The sequence below is a fragment of the Theropithecus gelada genome, chromosome 20, assembly GCF_003255815.1.
Source record: "Theropithecus gelada isolate Dixy chromosome 20, Tgel_1.0, whole genome shotgun sequence".
Lineage (NCBI taxonomy): Eukaryota > Metazoa > Chordata > Mammalia > Primates > Cercopithecidae > Theropithecus > Theropithecus gelada.
In genome coordinates, this window is record NC_037688.1 from 68,511,455 (window position 1) to 68,533,764 (window position 22,310).

The 22,310-nt window shown below is 35.7% G+C and overlaps 1 protein-coding gene across 3 annotated transcripts in view; it reads right to left on the reverse strand.

Annotated features, from left to right (window-relative positions):
* MRTFB (myocardin related transcription factor B) overlaps positions 1-22,310 on the reverse strand; it is a 195,783-nt gene that overhangs the window by 99,995 nt on the left and 73,478 nt on the right. The window lies entirely within an intron of this gene.

Consider the following 22,310-nt stretch of genomic DNA (forward strand, 5'->3'; position numbering starts at 1 on the left):
CTGTGAGGACTAAACTTTGCGGCAATACATCAAGCAACTGAATTCTCTAAACTTACAACCTACTAATACTAGATACAACCCCATCTGACAGGAAACTAAGCATTGGGACAAAAGATCCATCCCAGAAACTATGTTTCTAGGAGCCAAGATAGCAGCAACCATCTGACCCTTTTTGGCCTGGAAAAAAGTGCTAAAATCTTAAATGTGAAACCTGAAAAGAAAGGATGATGTGATTAGAAATACCAGGTAGTTTTTTTTTTTTTTTAATTTTGTCTTCAGCTTTTTTTCCCTTCTTCTACATGGAGTCAACCCTAACCCTCGATAATTATTTTACTTTAAGAAAGCAAAAATGCTCATAATTGAGCATCAGCTTTGGTGTCATAAAGATGTGGGTTCAGACAGATCCCAGTCTGCCACTTCCAGCCACATGACTTTGGGTTTCCAAATCTCTCAAAGCTTCAGTTCCTATTAGTTCCTTATTTGTAAAACATAAAAGATAATTCTTATCCATCTGGCAAGATTGCTGGGAGGATTAAATGGGACAATGCAAAAAGCACCAAGTGCAGTGCCTCGCACATGTGAAGCCACTAATAAAATTAGGTACCAAAGGAAAGGAAACTAGTCTATCAAAGGGATACCTGCACTCCCATGTTTATGGCAGCACTAATCACAATAGCAAAGATATGGATCCAAATTAAGTGTCCATCAGATGAACTGATAAAGAAAATGTAGTGTGTGTACACACCCACCCACCCCCCACAATGAAATATTATTCAACCATTAAAAAAGAATAAAATCTGTTATTTGCAGCAATATGCATGGAACTAGAGGTCATTATATGTTAAGTGAAATAAACCAGGCACAGAAAGACAAATACTGCACGTTCTCACTCACATGTGGAAGGTAAAAAAGTTGATCTTAAGGAGATAGAGATAGAGAGTAACAGAATGATAGTTCGGAGGCTGAGAAGGGTGTGGGGGTGTGGGGCGCCTGCTGGGGATGGAGAGAGATTGGTTAATGGTATAAACATACAAGTAGATAGAAGGAATTAAGTTCTAAAGTTCAACAGCAGAATAGGGTGACTTAAACAATGTATTACATATTTCAAAATAGAAGAGAGGATGTGAAATGTTCCCAACACATAGATCCTAAATACCCAGACTTGGTAACTGCACATTCTCTACATGTAACCAAATATGACACCACTCCCATAAATATGTACAAGTATTATGTATCAAAAAAGGTATTCTTTACATTCCCTCTAGTATCTATGTTTTCTAGTGAACACAAATAAGATAAAATAAATAAAAGTTTTTTTTTTTTTGAGACGGAGTTTTGCTCTTGTTGCCCAAGCTGGACTGCAATGGCATGATCTCAGCTCACTGCAACCTCCACCTCTTGGGTTCAAGCAATTCTCCTGCCTCAGCCTCCCAAGTAGCTGGGATTACAGGTGCTCGCCACCACACCTGGCTAATTTTTTTGTATTTTTAGTAGAGATGGGGTTTCACCGTGTTGGCCAGGCTAGTTTTGAACTCCTGACCTCAGATGATCCACCTGCCTCAGCCTCCCAAAGTGCTGGGATTACAGGTGTGAGCCACTGCGCCCGGCCAAAAGTTTGTTAAGTGCAATATAGATACATGTGAACTATTTGGAAAAATGGCTTTCATGTGGCCTTGATCTTCCAGTAAGCAATATTACTGAACACTAAACACAGCTGTGGCTTATATGTAATATAAATTGATAGGATAATGCTATTAGAAAATATGTTGAAGATAATAACAGTCTAGGCTGCAATGACTTGATCTCCCCACAAACTAAAATATTTTCCTTACATGAGAAGCTGAATCACTTCTTTAGTCTCTTTAAATGGTCATACCTGACTTATTTCCAATTGGGTTTCAAGAAAATCTATCCAAAAGATATCAAACTGTAAAAACCTAGTATGAAATGAAAGTAGCTTTTGAATGCAGTCTTGATTGTATACCCTCAATGAGATACAGTCTAAGAACAAAAAGAACTGCAAATAAATCTTGACCTTAATAGATTTGTTAGCAGTAGTAACACTGTTGGTGTTGTAATTCTGAAATGATTTTATATACTGTAGAATTGAGCAAATGAATAAATACGTTGATGTTTTTGGGAATCAAGGTTTTTCATTATAGGACAAAAGATAGACAAACAAGAACTTGGGGAAGCAGAAGAAAAAAAACCATGGTGTTAGATTGAAATTAGATTTAGGATTTTTATTTGTTACAATACACATGCAGAAAGGTATGCATCATAAGTATACGATTCACTGAATTTGTAAAACTTATCACATCCACACAACTGGCATCAGGAAATCAAACATTTCCCGCATCCTAAGAGCTCCCGCCTTGTGCTTCCCTTCTAGTCACTTCCTCCTGACAAGTGTAACCACTATCCTGATTTCTAATACCACAGAGTAGTAGTTCAGCCTGTTTTTGTACTTTGTGAAAATGGAATCATATGGTATATACTCTTGTGATTAGCTGCCTTTGTCCAATCTTATTTTCATAAGATTCATGCATATTCTTGCAAGTAGTTGTAGTGTATTCGTTCTCAATGCTATACTCCACCGTGTGAAGTATTACAGTTCATTTAACCATGCTACTGCAGATGAGCATTTGGGTAGTTTACAGTCTTTCTCTACAACAAATAGTGCTGCTATGAACAACCTAGAATGAACCATATAGAATTGCTGACAGTACCTACAAAACACGGTAATGTCATATAATTAAAAAAAAAAAAATCATCTTTTTGGGGAAAGAGGGGGAAACAAGGTCTCGCTCTGTTGCCCAGACTGGAGAACAGTGATGTGATCACGGCTCACTACAGCCTCGACATCACAGGCTCAAGTGATTCTCCAGCATCAGCCTCCTGAATGGCTGGGACCACAGGCATGTGTCACCATGCCTGGCTATTAAAAAATTATTTAAATAATATATATATATATTTTTTGTAGAGATGGGGGTCCCCCTATGTTGCTCAGGCTGGTCTTGAACTTCTGGGCTTAGGTGATCCTCCCGCCTTGGCCTCTCAAAGCACTGGGATTAGAGGCATGAGCCACCACGCCTGACCAAAACATCATCTTTTGATGAACATATATATGCATTTCTGTTGACTAAATCTAGAAGTGTAAATCTGACACCCAGGGTAGAATTATACTTACCATGTTTCTAAAACGGTTATACCAGTTTATGTACCCACCAATTGCTCTAAATCCTTGACAAATCTGGTATTTTCTTTTTCATATTTTAGTCATTTTTGAGGTACTAATGAATACACATTTTTACCCATATATATGTGCATCATTTGGATATCCTCTTTTGTGAAGTATCTATATCTGTCAAAGCTCTTGTCCGCTGATGACACTGGCTTGTAGAAGTCCTTCTCTATTCTAAAGAAGAGTCTTCTGTTCAATATACGTATTGAGATTTACCCCTTCTTACTGGGTGGGTTGATTTTCTCTCTCAGTGATGTCTTTTGGTACACAAGAGTGCTTAACGTAAATATAATGCAATCTATCAGATTTCTTCTTTTATGGGTAGTGCTATTTGTGTCCTATTTTAAATTTTTTGCCCACTTCAAGATTGTGTAGTGAAAACTTTACTATCTTATCTTTTATAGTTGGAATTTTTTGTGTATGAGTTCAATCCAGATGAATTTCTTTCCACAGGACATTCAACTAATCTAGAACCATTTATTTAAAGACCATCCTTTCCCCATTGCACAAATGTGTTACTTTTGTAATGAACCAGGTGACTGAATATTGTCTATTTCTCACTCTCCATTCTGCTCCATTGGTCAGACTGTCTGTCTAAAGTACTATACGTTATAACAGGTCTTCATATCTGGAAATATAAGTCCTCTGGTTTTGTTCACCTACTTCATGATGGCATGGCTATTCTTGGCCTGAACTCACGATTAAAAAAAAAAAAAAAAATCCTAGCACTGCCTACTAAAACCATGGCCTGAACTCATGATTAAAAAACAAAACAAAACAAAACAAAACAAAACAAAAAACAGTCCTGGTATTACCTACTAAAACAGAATAGAAGCAATGACACCCAACTAACAAAAAACATGTCTATTTCTCAGATCTTGGTTTCTAAATCTTATTCCTCACTAAAAGGAACCAGAAATTCTTAGAGCAAGGGCTAATTCCAAGACGGAGCCAACGAAAGCATAAGATGAATTCTGAAATATCTTGTGCCAGAAGGTAGGAGAGTACTAAAAAATTAAGGGGGATGGGCCAAAAGGACACAAAAGCCACCACGAAAGGGGTCACAGTGGCCAAATTTGGGACAATTTATGCATCAAAAATGCTGACCATAATGGATAGACTCTTTCCAATTTAAAAATAATAAAATATCTGTAAGCCCATAGTGATACTTCCCTTTGAAAAGAAAGCTTTTTTTCCTCCCTCAGAATAATGCTAGTGAATAAATAGAGAACTAATGTCAGAATTAAAACATCATACTTTTGCAAGTACCTTTATAATGATTTATTTAGGAAATAATCATCATTTGAAACACAAATGAAAGGAGGTTGGGAAACAGAATAGTCTCATAGTCTCAAGGTATTATTATCCCACACATTACTTATTAATTACAAATGGAAACAGTACATTTACATAACAGAAATAGTAGGAACAGGGTAATGCCACCTTAACCTAGTGATCAAACTTAATCTCACCAATAATGAGACAAAACTGTCATGTATCTTCTGATGTGATTCCATGAGGATGCAGCACCTATTTAGTGTTATCACCAACAATATTTAGCATGAACTGATCACTAGGACTGATCAGACAAATTCAAATTGGGGTCATTCTGCAAAATAACTGGCCTAGAGTCTTCAAAAATGCCAAGTCATGAAAAAAATTTGTTAAAGGTGAGGAACTCTGCAATGCTAAATAAGGCATATGACAACTAAATGCAATGAGTGATACTTGAAAAAGCAATAAAGGCCATTGTTTGGGGAAAGTGGGGATATGTGAATATGGGCTGTGTATTAAATAATATTACTATGCCAATGTTAAACTTTTTGAGGCTGATAACTATATTGTGGTTTACAGAAGAATGTATTTATTCTTAAAGATGCATACTGACATATTTGGGCATACCTGTAACTTATTTGTAAATGATTCTTAAATAAAGTTAATAAATTGTTCTAACTCCGGGGGTTAAAAAGATCATGTAAAAAAGATTGTTACCCTACTTTAGGAAATTAGAAGGGGAAAATGTCCATTTATATTTTTCCACAGAAAAGATACAACTGACTTATAGAACTAGTAAAGGGAGATTTTCATTTTAGTTTTAAAAATTATATAAATTTCCATAATAATCTATTTTCAGGCTTTCAATTTTACTGGCAAATGTGAAAGTACATTTGTTTAAAAGGTAAAAAAAAATTATTTGGACATCTTCCACTAGAGAAATTTTTAAAATTTCTTCATTCATTTAGCTGAGTACCTTCAAAAGTACTGAGCTAGAATGAAAACACACAAAACTGACTACAGCACTGTGTTCTAGACTACCAAGGTCCTTGGTTGTAAAGTAATTCTTCCTAGCATGGCAACATTTTCTGAGAAAAGTATAAAGTAGAATACAACTTGAGAACACTGAGTTTTTCTTTCTTTGTATGAATAGCCACATGAAAACACCTAGTGAGGTCTCACTCTGTTGCTCAGGCTTGAGCGCAGTGGTGTGATCATGGCTCACCAATTCCTGGGCTCAAGCAATTCTCCCTCCTCAGCCTCCTAAGTACCTGGGACCACAGGCATATGTCACAACACCTTAGTTTCTTTCTTTTTTTTTATTTTTATGAGACAGGGTCTTGCTAAGTTGCCCTAGCTATCTTGAACTCCTAGCCTCAAGGGATCCTCCTGGCTGAGACTCCCAAGTGGCTGCGATCACAGGCGTCAGCCACCGTGCCCAGTTCTCCACATGAATAAACTTTATATAGCACCTATTACATATGAATAAACTTAAATGAAAGGGAATCTAGGCAAGTTCAACAAGGTAGATGGTTGACTATAGAATGTCTTAACCTTCAACAGGCTTTTAAAATAAAACAAGTTGCTCAAGTAAAATCACCTCTTTTTAGCTTTGCATATGATTACACTTATACCTTTTATAGCCATATTCATTATATAAAAAATAAAAGCATTTTAATAATCTTAAACATATCTTTAACTACCTTTCAAATGAAAGTTATTTTTTTTTCTATTGTAATAGCACTATTTATAACCATTAGAGGTAGCTTTAGAACCAACCATATACTTTAAAACTTTATTCCTCATTAGGTAGCTGGGTGTTCAGCATTATTTAATTTCTCTGACCCTCAATTTATAGGTTTTATAAAATGGAAACAATTAAAATCTACTTCAAAGGTAAAATACCTTTGCCTAGTCAGGGAAGACATCCTCTCACTACTGGCAGAATTTAATAGTTTAACTCACTATTTACCAATCGGTTCTAGGCCTACCGTGTAGGCAAGAAGGAAGAATGTGGAAATATGCAGAAACACATGGAAAAATCTAACACAGTGCCTTGTTTGTAGGTGGATCTATAAAAATATGTGTTGATTGGTTACATTACCAAAAGGAATGAGAAAAGAAATGGTTTGTTTTTGTGAGAAGACACATGGTAACTAAGAAAGTCAAAATAGCAGTGTTAGGTATTTAATTTACATGGTTATAGTCCTTAACAAAGCAAAAGTGGGGGAACTGTCCCTTATAAAAACTGTATAGCTTAAAAATAAAAATTCTATTGGAAAACATTCTGCAACAACACATTAAAACTAATTAATACATTAATTCAAATAATTACATTTTCAAACATTTGGGCCAATAAAATGAAACTGTATATATAAGTCATTTGATAAAAATAGAATATGACATATTCTAAAGTACAAAGTGTAAGTATACACTGACAATTCTAATTTTCAAAAACACAGTCTTTTCATGTTTCATTTATTCAGTGACATCTCATTTATTTGGCTTCTATCTGTAGTATCAGTATCTGTAGTATCAGCAGGTCACTTGGACCAAATGAACCTGAGAAACAAACTCAATAGTTCCTTGTTGGAGCTGCATCTATCTGCTGTAAATCAGTTATTCTCCATCTCTGTGGCCAGTTTTGACATGGAAGCCTCCCTCACCAAGCCCACTACTAGAGATTCCCATCTGTTCCCTGTCTCCTAACTCCCATGCTGGCTTCTCAGCCACTGTGAGACAGGCACACCACAGCTCATGTGGGCAGTAAGGGGTGGCCCTGTGAACCAAGATGGGAACCTTAAACCACTAGGCCCAAGGCTAAAAAGTAGGGATTACGAACTTTGGGGAGCCAGATCACAGAGATTTTGATCAGATTATGTTTCCATGATTATGCTGATGTATACTTTTGAGTGGTGTTATCAGATAATCTCAGTGATATTCTATCTTATTTCTATCCTACCACTCAAAACTCTTTATCAACCTAAATTCTTCTTTAAAGCTCTGGTGTTAATGAGAACCTATGACATGTTGTGAAGATTCGACTTGACGATTAGTCAGCTCTAAGTAGAATCCTCCCAATATCATGATATAATCATGAGCTACCAAATCACTGTCAATCACTCTGATATTCCCTATTATATGACATTTGTTTAAAAAAGATTTTTACCTTGATATAAAAGTACTATGTGCACATTATGAAAAATGCCAACTATAGAAAGAGATGGAAATAGTTTATATGTATGTAAATTTCCAAAATAATTTGATATATTTCATTCCAAGACCTTTTCCTTCGCATGGGGGAGTGGGGAGTGGTTGATAGGAGGAACGCATGACGGGAGGGTGTGAAAAGGATGGTTAGCTAGACCTTGTTTTTTTTCTTATTATAACCGAGATTATCCTGACCAGAAAGTTCCAATTTAATATTCATGTGAGAAGGAAAATACAGTCTTTAGTTGTCTCTTTTAAAGGCTGAATCTTTTGCCAAGTTGAATCAAATTCAAATATTGAGGAAAAGAGAATATTTTAAAATTTCAATATTTCTATAAGAGAAAATAATATACAATCAATTATTTATTAATGAAGAATGGATTCTGCCAATCAGTGAATCCTTTCCTCCTTGAGGCTTCAAATTTAAAAAAAGAGATGACTTCTTGAACCAAAGGAATGACCATGCCATTATCTCCAAGCAATCCCAGAGGCCCTAGCATGGTATCTTCTCTGACAGTCTCGCTGACCATTCTGCATCAACAGCAAAAGTGAAAAGCTACTTGCCATGAGAACCAGCCATAACTATTAGCCTTGGTCTTTAACCAACAATTTGGTTTCATTCATCCACTGATCAAAAAGCAGAGCAACTTGGTACTTCCAGTAAGGTCTGAGCGTTTGGGTGGGTCCAAAAATAAACTGATATTGCTACTGTAATCCTAGTCAGAAAGTTCATCCATATGTACTGAGAGGAAGCATGTGTCACAGGAAAAGCAAAGGGCCTATGTGAAAATCCCAATTCCAGACTCTTGTTTTCCAGCCATGATGGAATAACAATCATTGGACTTAACTTCCTGCCATAGGAAACTAGATAACTGGGCAAAATACATGAAACAATTGCTTTCACGCATTGGGAAACAGGTAATGCGGGGCTGTGGCCCCTGAGAGAAGGGAAACAAATGAGATGAGCCCATAACTGCCCTAACTTTCTGCCTGGAGGCAATTTCTAGACTGTGGGTGAGAGGAGGAAGAAATCACAGAGGAGCTTGTTAGGCTTGCTGAACTGAGGAGACAGAGATGAGAGGAGAGCTTAAGCAGGCTAATGCAGCTGAAGTTTCAGGGAAGATTTGTGAAAAACAGGATCTATGCTGAAAAGGAGTTCCAGAAACCTGCCTAATGGTGCCCTGGAATCTTTGCTGAGTGCTAAGCTGTACACAGAGCAAAATTTCACGAGTCTGGGCAAGAAATGACCAGGGACTATAAGCTAAATAATTCCCAGAGTGTATACAAGGTCGGGAAATGTTTGAGCTCCAACCGGCTTGACTGAAATGTCCTCCCTGGGGCACTTAGCAGGGCATGCAGCAGAGATACCTTTAAAGGGGGTCTCCCTGCCACGAATGCTACCCTACATCTTTCCTAAAAAAATTTAAGAAAGGCCTTGAAGGTTATCCAAAAGTAACTTAGCTGCCTACCAAACCAAAGCCCAACTTTAACTGAAGACAACAAAAACAAATTCCAGACACTCAGTAATGCAACATTCACAAAGTTATATCCAATGAAAAATTACTATACTACTTACACCCGGAAGCAGCAAAATGCAACTCTTAAATAGGAGAAAAATTCATCAATAAAAACAGACCCAGAAGGACAAAAATAAATGAAACTATTAACAGCTACTATAACTATATACAAGTATTTAAAAAAACACATAAATATAACATGGAGAAACATGGACAGTACAAAAAAGGACAAAATAAAACTTCTAGAGGTAAAAGGAAAATAAACTTTTATTGGGTGGGATTAGCTGCATATTAGATATGCATTTTAAAAGATCAGGGAGTACTTGAAAAAAAGAGGTATATCTAATAAGGCACTGTAAAATAAAAATAAAGTAAAATGGGAAAAAAATTAAACAAGGTAAGACAAGAAGAAGTGAGAGAGAACACCTAAGACAAATATATATATATATATATAGAGAGAGAGAGAGCAAGATGATGGATGATGGATTTGAACTCAATTGTGATGGGCAGCCTTTAGGGTAGTCCCAGGGATCCCTGCCTCCTAGTTTTTATGGCCTTGTATAATCCTCTCCCTTTGAGTAATTTGCTTCTAATCAATCGAACATGGTTAAGTTTAAGGAATGTTACAAAAGATTACCACTCTGTCTTGCCAGAAGACTTCTCTCTTACTGGCTTTCATAAAGAAAGCTGTCATGTTGGAGAGACCCAGGTGGCAAGGAACTGAGGATGGCCTCCAGCCAATGGTCAGCAAGGAACTCAGGCTCTGAGTCCAACAGTCCTAAAGGAACGGAATCTTGCTAAGAGCAATGTTAAGTAAGCTTGGACATGAACCCTTCTCTAATTGAACCTTCAAATGAAACTCTGGCCTTGGCCGACACTCTGATTACAGACTCCTGAGAGACTCTGAGGCAGAGGTACTCAGCTAAGACATGCCTGAATTCCTGACCCACAGAAGCTGTGAGAGAATAAATGCATGCTGTGTTTGGCTGTTATGGTTTAAAGTAATTTATTACAAAGCAGTAGATAACTATTACACCACATATACCAATAATTACCTTAAATGTAAATGATCTAAATATTGCAATTAAAATTGTAAGAGACTGTCAGACTAGATTTTAAAAAGATTCGGCTCTATGCTATCTGTAAGAAACCCACTAATTTTTAAAATTTCTTTTTTCATTTCTACTTTAACAGCAAGCTTATCCTTAATATTTAAAAAATCTTTCACAAATGGAGATGAGATCTCACTCTGTCACCAGGCTAGAGTGCAGTAGTGTGATCCTAGTTCACTGCAGCCTCAAACTCCTGGGCTCAAGCGATCCTCCCACCTCAGCCCCTCCAAGTAGCAGGAACTACAGGCATGTGTCATCATGCTTGGCTAATTTTAAAAATTTTTTGTAGAGACAGGGCCTAGCTTTATGGCCCAGGCTGATCTTGAACTCCTGGGTTCAAATGATCTTCTCACCTTGGCCTCCCAAAGTGTTGAAATTACAGGCATGAGCCACAATGTCCGACCAGAAACTCACTTTAAATATAAAGATACAGATGGGTTAAAGGTAAAAGTGTGAGAAAAATATATTTCATGTAGTTGTAAGCACATGATACTTAGAGGGACTATTAATATAAAACAGAGTAGACTTTAGGAGAAATAATACATGTTGGTGGTTGGAGTTTTCAACATTCCTCTCTAATTGGTAGAACAAGTAAAAAGAAAATCAATAAAGGTATAGAAGATTTGAACAACTTTATTAATCAACTGAACCTAATTGACATTTATATAACCCTCAAAGGTACATGAAACATTTGGGGTCATTTAAGAAATACATATTTTTTCATGAGAGAATTCATTTTAAATAGTTTCATTGTAATAGTTAAAAACAAAAACCAAAGTATTTTCAAACACCACTGGACTCTGACAGTTATAATTTAAGACTAAGTTCTTGAATTTCTTCAAATGAAAATTTTTTAGTCCTAACTTGTTATGATTGAGTTTAAATTCCATTATCTAGAAAATCCTTCAAATTATAATATTTGGGTATTCAAATAAAATCTTCAACTTTCTGAAGTTACAAGCATTTTCCTTCTCTTGAGGGTTCAGAAAGCACTGAGCAATCCATCAAACAGCTACACGATTTCTATGCACAAACAAGTACAAAAGTATGCAACCAGAGGTTTCATTGGTTCATCCGCAAATTGCTATTTAACCAAATTCCATTTCTTTGAAAAAGATGAAGAGACTAACAAATATAGAGAAATAAAAAAGTTGTTAGAAAACATATTAGAAAAGTAATACTTTTTCATATTAAGATCATGTCTAGTTAAATATCACTGTTATTCTTGGCTTGAGAGAAACAGTAACACACACATTTATTTTTTTCAGCAGATTTTATTTATATTTTAAACATCAATCAAGAGCCACACAATTCTCTAGCACAGTCAATAACTCAATAAGTAATTTTGACCAATTAAGCAATTTATTATTTCACTTTCATGTCTGTCCACTAAGGAGATCTAAAATATGCTAGGTTTATGACAGGTTATTAGAATATGATAACATGAATTTTATTTTTAGTACTAATTTTGTGAAGCTTGGTTGAGAGCATCATAAATCAATTTACTTGCCTGTGTCCCATTTTTAAACTCTTTCCCAAAATATATTACATTCCTACAACAGAATCAGATATCAAATCTTAAGAAATTTTTGATTGTATAGGACTTTTATTTAGCAGTTAAAACTCTGTTAATTCAATTAAAGAATTCATTTAAAAGATTAAAAAGAAACACACAAAGAAGGAAACAAACCATACAAAATTCCCCAACAAACCTGGTGCTCCCAATGTGGAATGCTGTTCACCCTGGAATTTCATACATGCCACTCACAGACTTCAGATGAGACCACCATGAGGCTGTTAGCAGTTAGGGCCAACTAGAAGCCAAATAAATCCTAATTACCCATTTCCTTAAGTTCTCCAGGCTCCAAATCTCTTGGGTTCTGCCCTTCTCATTTATTTTTAGCATTATATTCTTCTTTTTTAAAAAAGAAATGCATAAAAATACACAGTAAAATATTTTAAGAGGATCCAGATTAATTGAAAAACAACTTATAGATCCACCCCCTCTAGTGACCTTAGAGCATCATCTAAACAGCTGCCATTACACCAAGATTTCACAGAAGAACATTCTACAACACCGGAACTGTTTCTGTTTCACATATTCTAAAGGTCACTGCAAAACATATGACATATGTATATGTATATATTTATATATATGCATAAACATATTTTAACATATTTGTTTATACAAAGATAATTTCTAAGTTTATTCAATTTCTTTGTTCAATGATTGGGTTTATAATGAAAAAAACTTAATTTAGAGATGTGATTATGACATAGATTTCCTGGAATCAAAAAGAAAAAGAATTTAGAAGACAACTCAGAACACAAAATCTCTTTAAACATTAAAAATAACTGTTTTATTACTTCAAAATACCAAAAGTCTTCTGTATAGTACTTATCATATATATCAAATGCATTTTAAAAGAGTCTCAGCAACCATATCTACTATCTTAATCTCTTCGGAACAAGTACATAAGAAGGAGAAAATTCTATAAATCAGTCCTCGATGACAGAGGGTTTGTTTAGGAGTTTACCAAATGGAACAACCCTGCTGGAATTCCTTCAAGTAGCCTGTGAAAATGTCAGAATGGAGTCTGTTTTGGAGGTCATAGTCCCTAGAGAGCTCTGAGTTTTGGCCTGTTTGTCTTTTCACATGCTTTAATATTTGAAAATCCTTTTTTGCAGACACTGACTGATGCCTAGAGAATGCTAGGATTGTGGGAACTGGCAGTACCAACAAGAGACGAACTTCATGGGAAATCAGTGCCCACTGCCTTTGCCCTCTCAGCACTCATCAGATAAGCTGCTCTTCAAATGTTATGAAGGTACACGGTGAGACATTAAGAAACTGAATGTCATTTTGCCTTTTTTAAAAAAGAAATACTTGCAGAAAATGGGAGCAAAAGTCACTGGGACGACTGAAAGAAATGCTGTTATAAAACATCATGGTGAAAATTCTGAAAAACTACACTGACTTAGTACGAATTAAAACACAGTTGACCCTTGAACAACATGACTTTGAACTTCATGGGTCCATATATATTTGGATTTTCTTCAATAAATGTGTTGCAAAAATTTTTGGAGATGTGTGAAAATTTGAAAAAGTTCAGATGAACCACACAGCCTAGAAATATTGAAGGAATTAAGAAAAAGTTTGGTATGTTGTGAATGTATAAACTATATGTGGAAACTAGTCTATTTTGTCATTTACTACCATAAAATATACACAAATCTATTATAAAAAGTTAAAATTTACCAAAACTTACATACACATACAGACCATACGAGGAACCATTTACAGTTGAGCAATATAAATGAACATAAATCAACTGTAGTGGATATTGTACTACTGTGACAATTTTGCAGTCACCTCCTGTTGCTATCATGGTGAACCTCAAGAGCTGCGAGTACCGCTGAGAACACCAAGTAAGGCTCACGATCTCCGCGTGAGCAGTTGTCTCTCCAGGAAACGGCGCATTGAAGTAAAAAGTAATCTCTTAAAGTTCTCACATATTTTTCATCATGTTTAGTGCAGTACCTTAAACTTTGCATAATGAGACTCCTACGAAGTGCCACTAGTGATTCTGGAGGTGAAGCAGAAAAACGTCATGACATTAGAAGAAAAAGTTGAATTGCTTGATATGTACCATAGATTGAGGTCTGCAGCTGCAGTTGCCCACCATTTCAGACAGATGATTCATTTTACAAACAGACTGTGTAAACTTCCAGTATTGACAAATACAGTAAAATACTGTAAGATATATCTTCCTCATAATTTCCTTTATTTCTTATGATGACGTCTTGCTATATATTGTCCAGGCTGGTCTTGAACTCCAGGCTCAAGGGATCTTCCTGAGTAGCTGGCACTATAGCAGGGAGCCACTGACCCAGCTCCTTATGACTTTTCTTAATAACATTTTCTTGTCTCCAGCTTACTTTATTGTAAGAATACAGTACATAATGCATATAACATACATGATATGTGTTAATCAACTGTTTATGTTATAAGGAAGACTGCCAGTCAACAGCAGGCTATCATTAGATAGGTTTTGAGGGAGCCAAAAGTTATACATGGATTTTCTACTGCACGGGGGCTTGGTGCCCCAACCCCTACATTGTCCAAGGGTTAACGATACTGCATTTTCAAAATATACATACTAATAAATAAAGTGCTAATTATGTGCCTGTACTATTCTCAATACTTGGTTTAGATTACTTGATCTAATCCCTCATAGCAGTCTTATGAAACAAATACTAGTGTGATCCCCACTTTGCAGATAAGGACACTGAGGCAAAGGGAAGGTAACTAATTGGTCCAAATTCACATAGCTAGTAATGGTATAGCTAAGATCTAGGCTTAGGTTGGCTCCAAAGTTGGTGCCTCCGTCATGGTATTCTCACATCAGGCATGCAAGGCTGGGTTAATTATGTACTGAGAGCCTAAGATGTGCCATGTATGTGCTAGACACTTTAGATGCTTTATTTTATTCAATCTTCCCAACAATCTAGGAGGCATATGTAAGATTATTCCGACTATGGCTTTGAGGGGCCTGCCACCACACATTTAGTGCAACAGAGCAGGCTCTTGCTAGGCTTAACTCTATAGCCCTCCTTCTTTAAAACTAGGTTCTTCTTTTCAGTTATCCACAAGAATCATCTCCAATTATTTTTCTGTATACAGTCAGGGAAAAGTCTTTTAAAGATCTTTGTGTAACAAGTTTATGAGAATATACTATATCATAAACTTTCAACATTGTACTAGAGGCTTAAAAATCTAAGAATTATTTTAGAGTAAGAGGCACAATGATCATTCAATAAATGTTTGTGAACAATAATTTTAAAAAGTATCATTTCCATTCTTGAAATATCAATTTTTTAATACGTTGGGAGAGCAGAGTATTCTGATACAGCAAACTTTTCCTTCCTATAATATGTGACAATGGTTTGATCAAGCAGTCCAAGTAACATTCTTCTTAACTGCTATGTCAGGATCAAGGCTTCTGTCAAAGAGGGTCTTCTATTTTGTAGCTATGAATCGCAAATCGGCAGAGAGTGCTGACCAACTGTAACACTTGTCAGTTTTTAAACTTAGACTATGAGAACCAAAGGCAAGCTGTGAATCAGACTTTTTGCTTTTCTTGTTATGTCTTCATTAAACGCAGAGGCCATATATCAAAAATTTAACTGGTGAAATAGACACCCAATGATTAGCATTATCTTAATGGAAACAACAACACAAATACCATAAAAATATGAATTTGGGCTTTAAAAAGAGCTGAAAATTGTCTTTTAACTGACAGTTTGATGCTATTATAAAAATGTTAACACATACCTGCCAACCCTTAAAAACCATCAATAGAAACTACATATTCTAAATTAGACACATTATTTTTGAGAATAACAAATAAGTCAATTACTCTCTTTAAATACAGCAGGAAAGTCTGACTAATTGACAGAGCTGGCAAGTATGTTTACTAATACAGCTGTGAGGTCTGTATTAAACAGCAACACGACTAATTTGTATCTAAGGAAAATTCCACTGGTTAGCTGAGATGGAAGTTATCTTCCATGCTTTCTGTTTCTGCTGCCCAATGAATAGCACATGGCAAACATGACAATGAGATATAAGAACACACGATGTAATGAAGAAGGGCCGCAGGGAGACACATGGGCTGGAGGCTGCTGTACGGATGTCATAATGGGCAAGCTGTGACACAGAGCGCGCCTTAGACTTACCCATGCTCACAGACTGAGTCAGCAGAGGAGACTGAAGTCCTGACTCCCAAAAGACTACACTTCCTGTCAATAATAGTGAGGGCAGTCGGTGAGGGCAGGAGAGCCAACGTACGGATTAATGAAAGGAGTCAGAAAAACATGATATTTGCTCATTAGTCTAGGTAATTATTAATTACAAGCCAAAGAGAAAATTCCAACACATTTGCCACTTTAACATATCAGTCTTACTGTTTTCTGTCACAAGAGTACTTTATTATTGATGTCTTAAAATATAAGCAAAGTAACAAAAATTGTCATGGATCACTTTTTTAAAGTACATTCCCTGTATTTACTGGCTCTTCTATAGGTATGGTAGAGAACAGGTGTCCAAAACTATCTTTTCTCTTTTTTAGCTACAAGAGGTCCTTGTGATTGAATTACGTGGCAGACATAAGTAAATGGAGCCCCACTTTAATTTTCCTAAGTCTCTCAGTCCAATAGAGGAACTAATTATAAGCTAATTACTTAATTCCACAAAGTCTTGTGAGGTCTAAGTAGCTACGAGGTTAAAGGTGAGTCATACTTATTAAACTAATCATTTATATTATGTATATTATCTTTTATAATTGCTTTCTGAGGAACAGTAAAGACTATTTCTTAACAAATTTGTTTTAGTTTATTCACTGGTCCAATGTGTAATATAAATGATATGGTTGGCTCTACTTTTATGAAAATTATCTCAATCTATATAGAACATAATGTACTTCTGTGACTTCAGTAACTAGAAAAGTCATCTAAAATGTTAAGTAAACATAAAACAAGTAAACAAGTTTAAGATGATGTGGTCTCCTCATCGGTTTAAACTAATAATTACTATTATGTTTTAAATCTTACTGTTAATAAATGTGTTCATTGTGATGCCCCAAGGGTATTTCAACAAAAGGACACAATTTAAAGACTAAATAAATTACTCAAAATGAGCTTCAGGGATGCTGTAATAGGGTCCATGGTCTTGCTGATGCACAAAGCTTCATCCACGCCTCATCCATAACTAAAGCAAGCCCATGTTAGCATTCTGATGCTGCTACTCCAGCAGGAGAGCAAACTCACTGCCAGCTACAAATGGGAGAAAGTAAAGTTACACACAGCCCCCTCCCTCGCTCCAAACACACTGCATGGGTGTGTTCTGCAATGCACTGAAGCAAACAAAATCCTCAGTAACAAAAACTGTCTAAATAAGACACTCAGACTAGAAAAATAGAAGGCAGACAGGCTTACAGGTGCTTATTTACACTGTGAATCAAAACATACTAATAGGAGACATTATAAAGGTAATTATGAAAGAGAATACCTCACCCTTAAGGTACTTACAAGGCTTCTTTTTCATTTTGAAGAGATTTTCACAAACAAAAAGAGTATGAGAGCTGCCACAATTAAGAATTTCATTTGCAGTTGTCAGGAGGCTTATAGCTTGCTTTTAAAGCTATAATTGTGTTTAGTATAAATCCTAAAGCCCAGTTTTTAAAAATATTATTTTAAAACAACTAAGGAAAATTATATTCAGAGTATATACTTCTCTTCTCAGTGTAAGTACTCTAACTCCTGAAAGCAGGAAAATAAGTTACTTATCAGAATGTTTACTGATGTCCTTGAGAATTACATGAAACACTCCACATCCTAAATATGTTAACAGCAAAGTCAACGATAAGATTTTAGAGAAATTTATTCATTTCTATTACTTCCAGTTACAGAAAGGGAAAGCAAGAATTCCACAGCTCTGTCTTGGCTACTGAGCATCTATTTGTTTCCTGCTCGTTTATGACACTATGACAACTTTGTCTGGCTATCTACTCCACAGTAAAGTAGAAATTTCCTCTCTCTTCCTCACCAATCTCCATTCATTCATTATACTAGCTCACCTATGGCCTCAAGAACCCAGTTTTGCCCAAGACAAATGCTCAATGCCACCGTGTATTTCCAGATACTTGGATCAACAGTAAGCCCAGCAGGTTAATGAGAAACAGGGAAATGCTCTCAAAGTAAAACCCCCAAAAAAGGCCAGCTGTAAATATATGCCATTCATTTTCTATTGTGTAAGGCAAGCAGTTTTCTTTGGCTGGGTTCCATGGCTAGGCAAAGTTCACCTGACTGTCTGCAAACATGTTAATACATGTATTGAAACCAAAGCAAAGAGCCATCTTGGGTTCCCTTGTGTGCAGCAAACTTCTGAATAAAGTATTTTCTCTCTAGTAAGTGATCATTTCAAGAACTGAAAAAGAGATTATCTAAAATTATTCAGTATAAATTTAATGGATGGAAAATCTTAGAAGAAAAGATTTCAAGATGGGACTATAAGCTCAAAACTCTAACAACTGCAGTAACTAGTAATACCAAAGTTTAAAATAAGAACAGCAAATGTCATTCCTCTTTATTGAGGCCTAAAACACACTGACTACTTCATAGTAAACAGAGTTTGAAAAAGCCTTTTAGTTCAGGAAGAGGGAGGTAGATGATACTGATTTTACAAGTCTAAATCGGCTGGCCTGTGCTGTTTCTGTGACCACGTAAACATGACATGACTGCTCCTCACCTTAAAAATACCTGGACTCAAGACATACCATCAAGTATTAAAATATCAGTTTTTAAAAATGAAAATCTATGTTAACGTCTCTGCTTACTCTGTAATAATACTGGCAATGACTTAAAAGCTTAAATTCACCAGCCAGCATCCCTGAGGGTTTCTCTGCCTTCAGCTTACTGGTCTTGCAACCAAGCTCAGGAAGGAACAGCTTCTCCCGCAGGGTCCCTTCAGAGTGTAGGCACAGGCAAAGGGCTGCAGCTCTTTCAGTGATGTTGTTTCTACCCACTTTGTCTTTCCTTGCTGAGCTTTTCCAGTTTAAACACTAAAGTCCTATTCCTTTGACTGGTTTCCTTTTTATTCCCAGTCTGCTCATGTGAAGGAATGTCAATAGTGAAAAAGATGGATCTAACATGTACTTAAAATGTCAAAATGAAGCTCAATCCCCTGTATATGCATTGTTTTAGTAAAGGTAGATTATGCATGTGTTTCTGTATATCCATTTTCCTTCATTAAGGCCTCACTTGTTAGGAAAAGTTAATTGCTTAAATATGGCTGCTTTACTTTTGAGGTACTATTTTGGTCACATTCAAGGGTAAAGGAAAATCCCAGCTTCTCTTTACTAAGTATCTCCCCTGTGTGCTCCAATAGTGGGAATATCCTGCAGCTCCACTATCGTCAGTAACATAAATACGAATGTAAAACAAGGGAAGATCCTGGAATCATTACTTAAACGTCAACTTCATTTTCCTTGTAAAGTGTATTTATAAACTATTATATATTACCCATTAGACACTAATCCCAAACTGAAATATCTCCATTTTTTCCTCAACAGAAAATAATTCTAATAAGTGAAATTCAAATGTTTAGGAGTAACAATAAAACACAATCACCAAAAAAATCTGACTTCATTTATTTCATAATATCTAAACAATAGTTTGTATTGATTAATTTTGATGCCAACAACTGCATTTTGTATGAGTTAAACATTGCATTAAGAAGACCTAAAACATGAAGAACATGCCTGGAAAAAATCATTAAAGTAAGAATGTTACGGTCCTTTCATCTATACATTACTTGATGTGAATATACTCTGCTCACATAACTGTCAAAAACTTAGATTTAAACATTTTTTAATATATTTGCTTTTATTTTGAAACTGACAAAAATTATATGTATTTACCATGTCCTTTTTATGAAATATGTATATACTGTGGAATTGCTCAATTGAATTAACATATCATTACTTCAAATGTTTACTATTTTTTTTCATGGTGACAACACTTAAAATCTACTATCTTAGCAATTTTCAATACAATACATTGTTATTAACCTAGGTTACCACGTTGTGCAATAAATCTCTTGAACTTATTCCTCCTGTCTAACTGAAATTTTGTATCCTTTGACCAGCATTTCCCCAAAAGCCTAGATTTCTGACAGCCAAATAAAGATGTCTTTTATGCCTTGGAATGTATATGCAAATTAGGTTAATATATCATAAGCCTGAAATTGTATGTCTGAATATAAAATAAGGCTTCTATAATAACTTCTTGAAGTCATTTATTAGAAAAGAGGGAACAATCTCATAGTGGAGTCTTTGCACGGTGTCTCAGAATGAGATATTCTTTCATTTACTTCATATTGAACAAAAAAGGACTCTTGAAGAAAACACACTGGCTTAAAAACCAACTTCATTTGAAGCTATTTTCAGGTTTACAGAAATATTTTAATCAGAATCAGAAAAAAAAGGAAGAGAGAAAAAAATCAATACATTATTCCCAGTTAAAACCTTAAAATTCAAAGTGTTGGGTATTGTTACAAAGCAGCCATTTAAAAACTGCTTTTTAAAAAGTAGTCAAATATTATTCTCTCAGAAAAAACCCTAGTAACAGTTAATTCTGGGAAAGTAACTGTGCAGGTAAGGGACAAGATTGGGAAGGTAACTACTTTTCACTAAGTAATCATAACATTTTAAACCACATGAATACATTATCTGCTTAAAAAAGGGCAAAATTCTAAAACAGAAACTAGACCCCATAAAATGTAACAACCAATGACAAATCAAACAAGTATTATGTTATAGAGATTATGAGTACATAACTAAGACAATTTAAAAAAAACTATTTTGTGAATGGTACTTGTGATTTAGACATTAAATTTTCAGTGCCAAATCATGCACATGTTACAGAGCTGCTGTAACTCAAACCAAAGAGACAGAAATGAAGATGCACCCTGGAAATTAGTGCCAGATGGATGATGCACAGGGATTCTACTGCTGATAAAAACACTGACCACAAAGATTCACATATACACTTTGAGTAGGATGGTTTTATGAACAATGAGAGTGGTTAAAGCAATCCTACATTACTGCAATGCTTCATAAAATTTAACTACATTAATAAATTAAAATTTTTACCATTTAATCTACTTCCTTAAAAGTTTATAAGGGGAGAATGCTCTATAGTTGGGCTTACCACCTTATATTCTGGCATACATATTAACATTTTGCTGCAAATGACCATAAGGGATAAAGTCTCCTCACACTTCCCTTGCCATTACAGAAGACCAGTATTGTGCACAACTGTGTATTCTGATTTTATAACAGTTCAACTCTTATTTTCTTTCAGGGTAATAATTTGGACATTATACTGGTCCAAGTGTACTGTGTAAATCTGATCACACTTAGTCATGTTTCAGTAAATGTGGCTATATTCTCTCAGCCACTGTCTAAGGTAAATCTGGGTTCTTAAAAGATAGAATGTTTAACCCGGGCGCTGTGGCTCATGACTGCAATCCTAGCACTTTGGGAGGCTGAGGCGGGTGGATCACGAGGTCAGGAGATGGAAACCATTCTGGCTAACACAGTGAGACCCCGTCTCTCTACTAAAAATAGAAAAAATTAGCTGGGTGTGGTGGCAGGCGCCTGTAGTCTCAGCTACTCAGGAGGCTGAGGCAGGAGAATGGCACGAGCCTGGGAGGCGGAGCTTGCAGTGAGCCGAGATCATGACACTGCACTCCAGGCTGGATGACAGAGCGAGACACCGTCTCAAAAAATAAATAAATAAATAAATAAAATAAAAGATGGAAGGTTTAAAAGCCATCACCAGTGAGTTAACCACAGCATCCTGAAGGTTTGATGGCACCTAAGCTAAGATGCTGCTTTAAACCTATCAAAATGGTCAAGGGCTGTGCGGAGCAACAAGATTCAGATACAAAGCAAAACATATTTTATTTGAAGGAGAACAAGTACACACCAAAGACATGTACTAAAGGCCTAAGAAGAGTGGTATATGTATGGTTTTTTTAATCCATTTTCCTAAATAAGGTAAGTCCAATAAGTAGGAGGATTGGAAAACACTTAGCACCCAGGAAAATAAGTGACAAGGTACATAATGAGGTACTCTGCAGGGAAAGCAGTTTTATTTCTTCTGGCTTTTAAAAAATTGAAATTTACAAATATACTTGTGAGTGTAGGACTCATCAGAACTGTGGAAGGTATAGTGATTCCAGAAAAAATCCTTAATTCTGTTTTTTAACGTGTATGCTTAGAGTGTTTGTAAATTTTAACATTACTTTGTATTTGTTAGATTTTATATCTCAAGCATTAAAAGTATATGTCATCTATCTCTATTTGTTTATGTTTAAAATTGACAGTA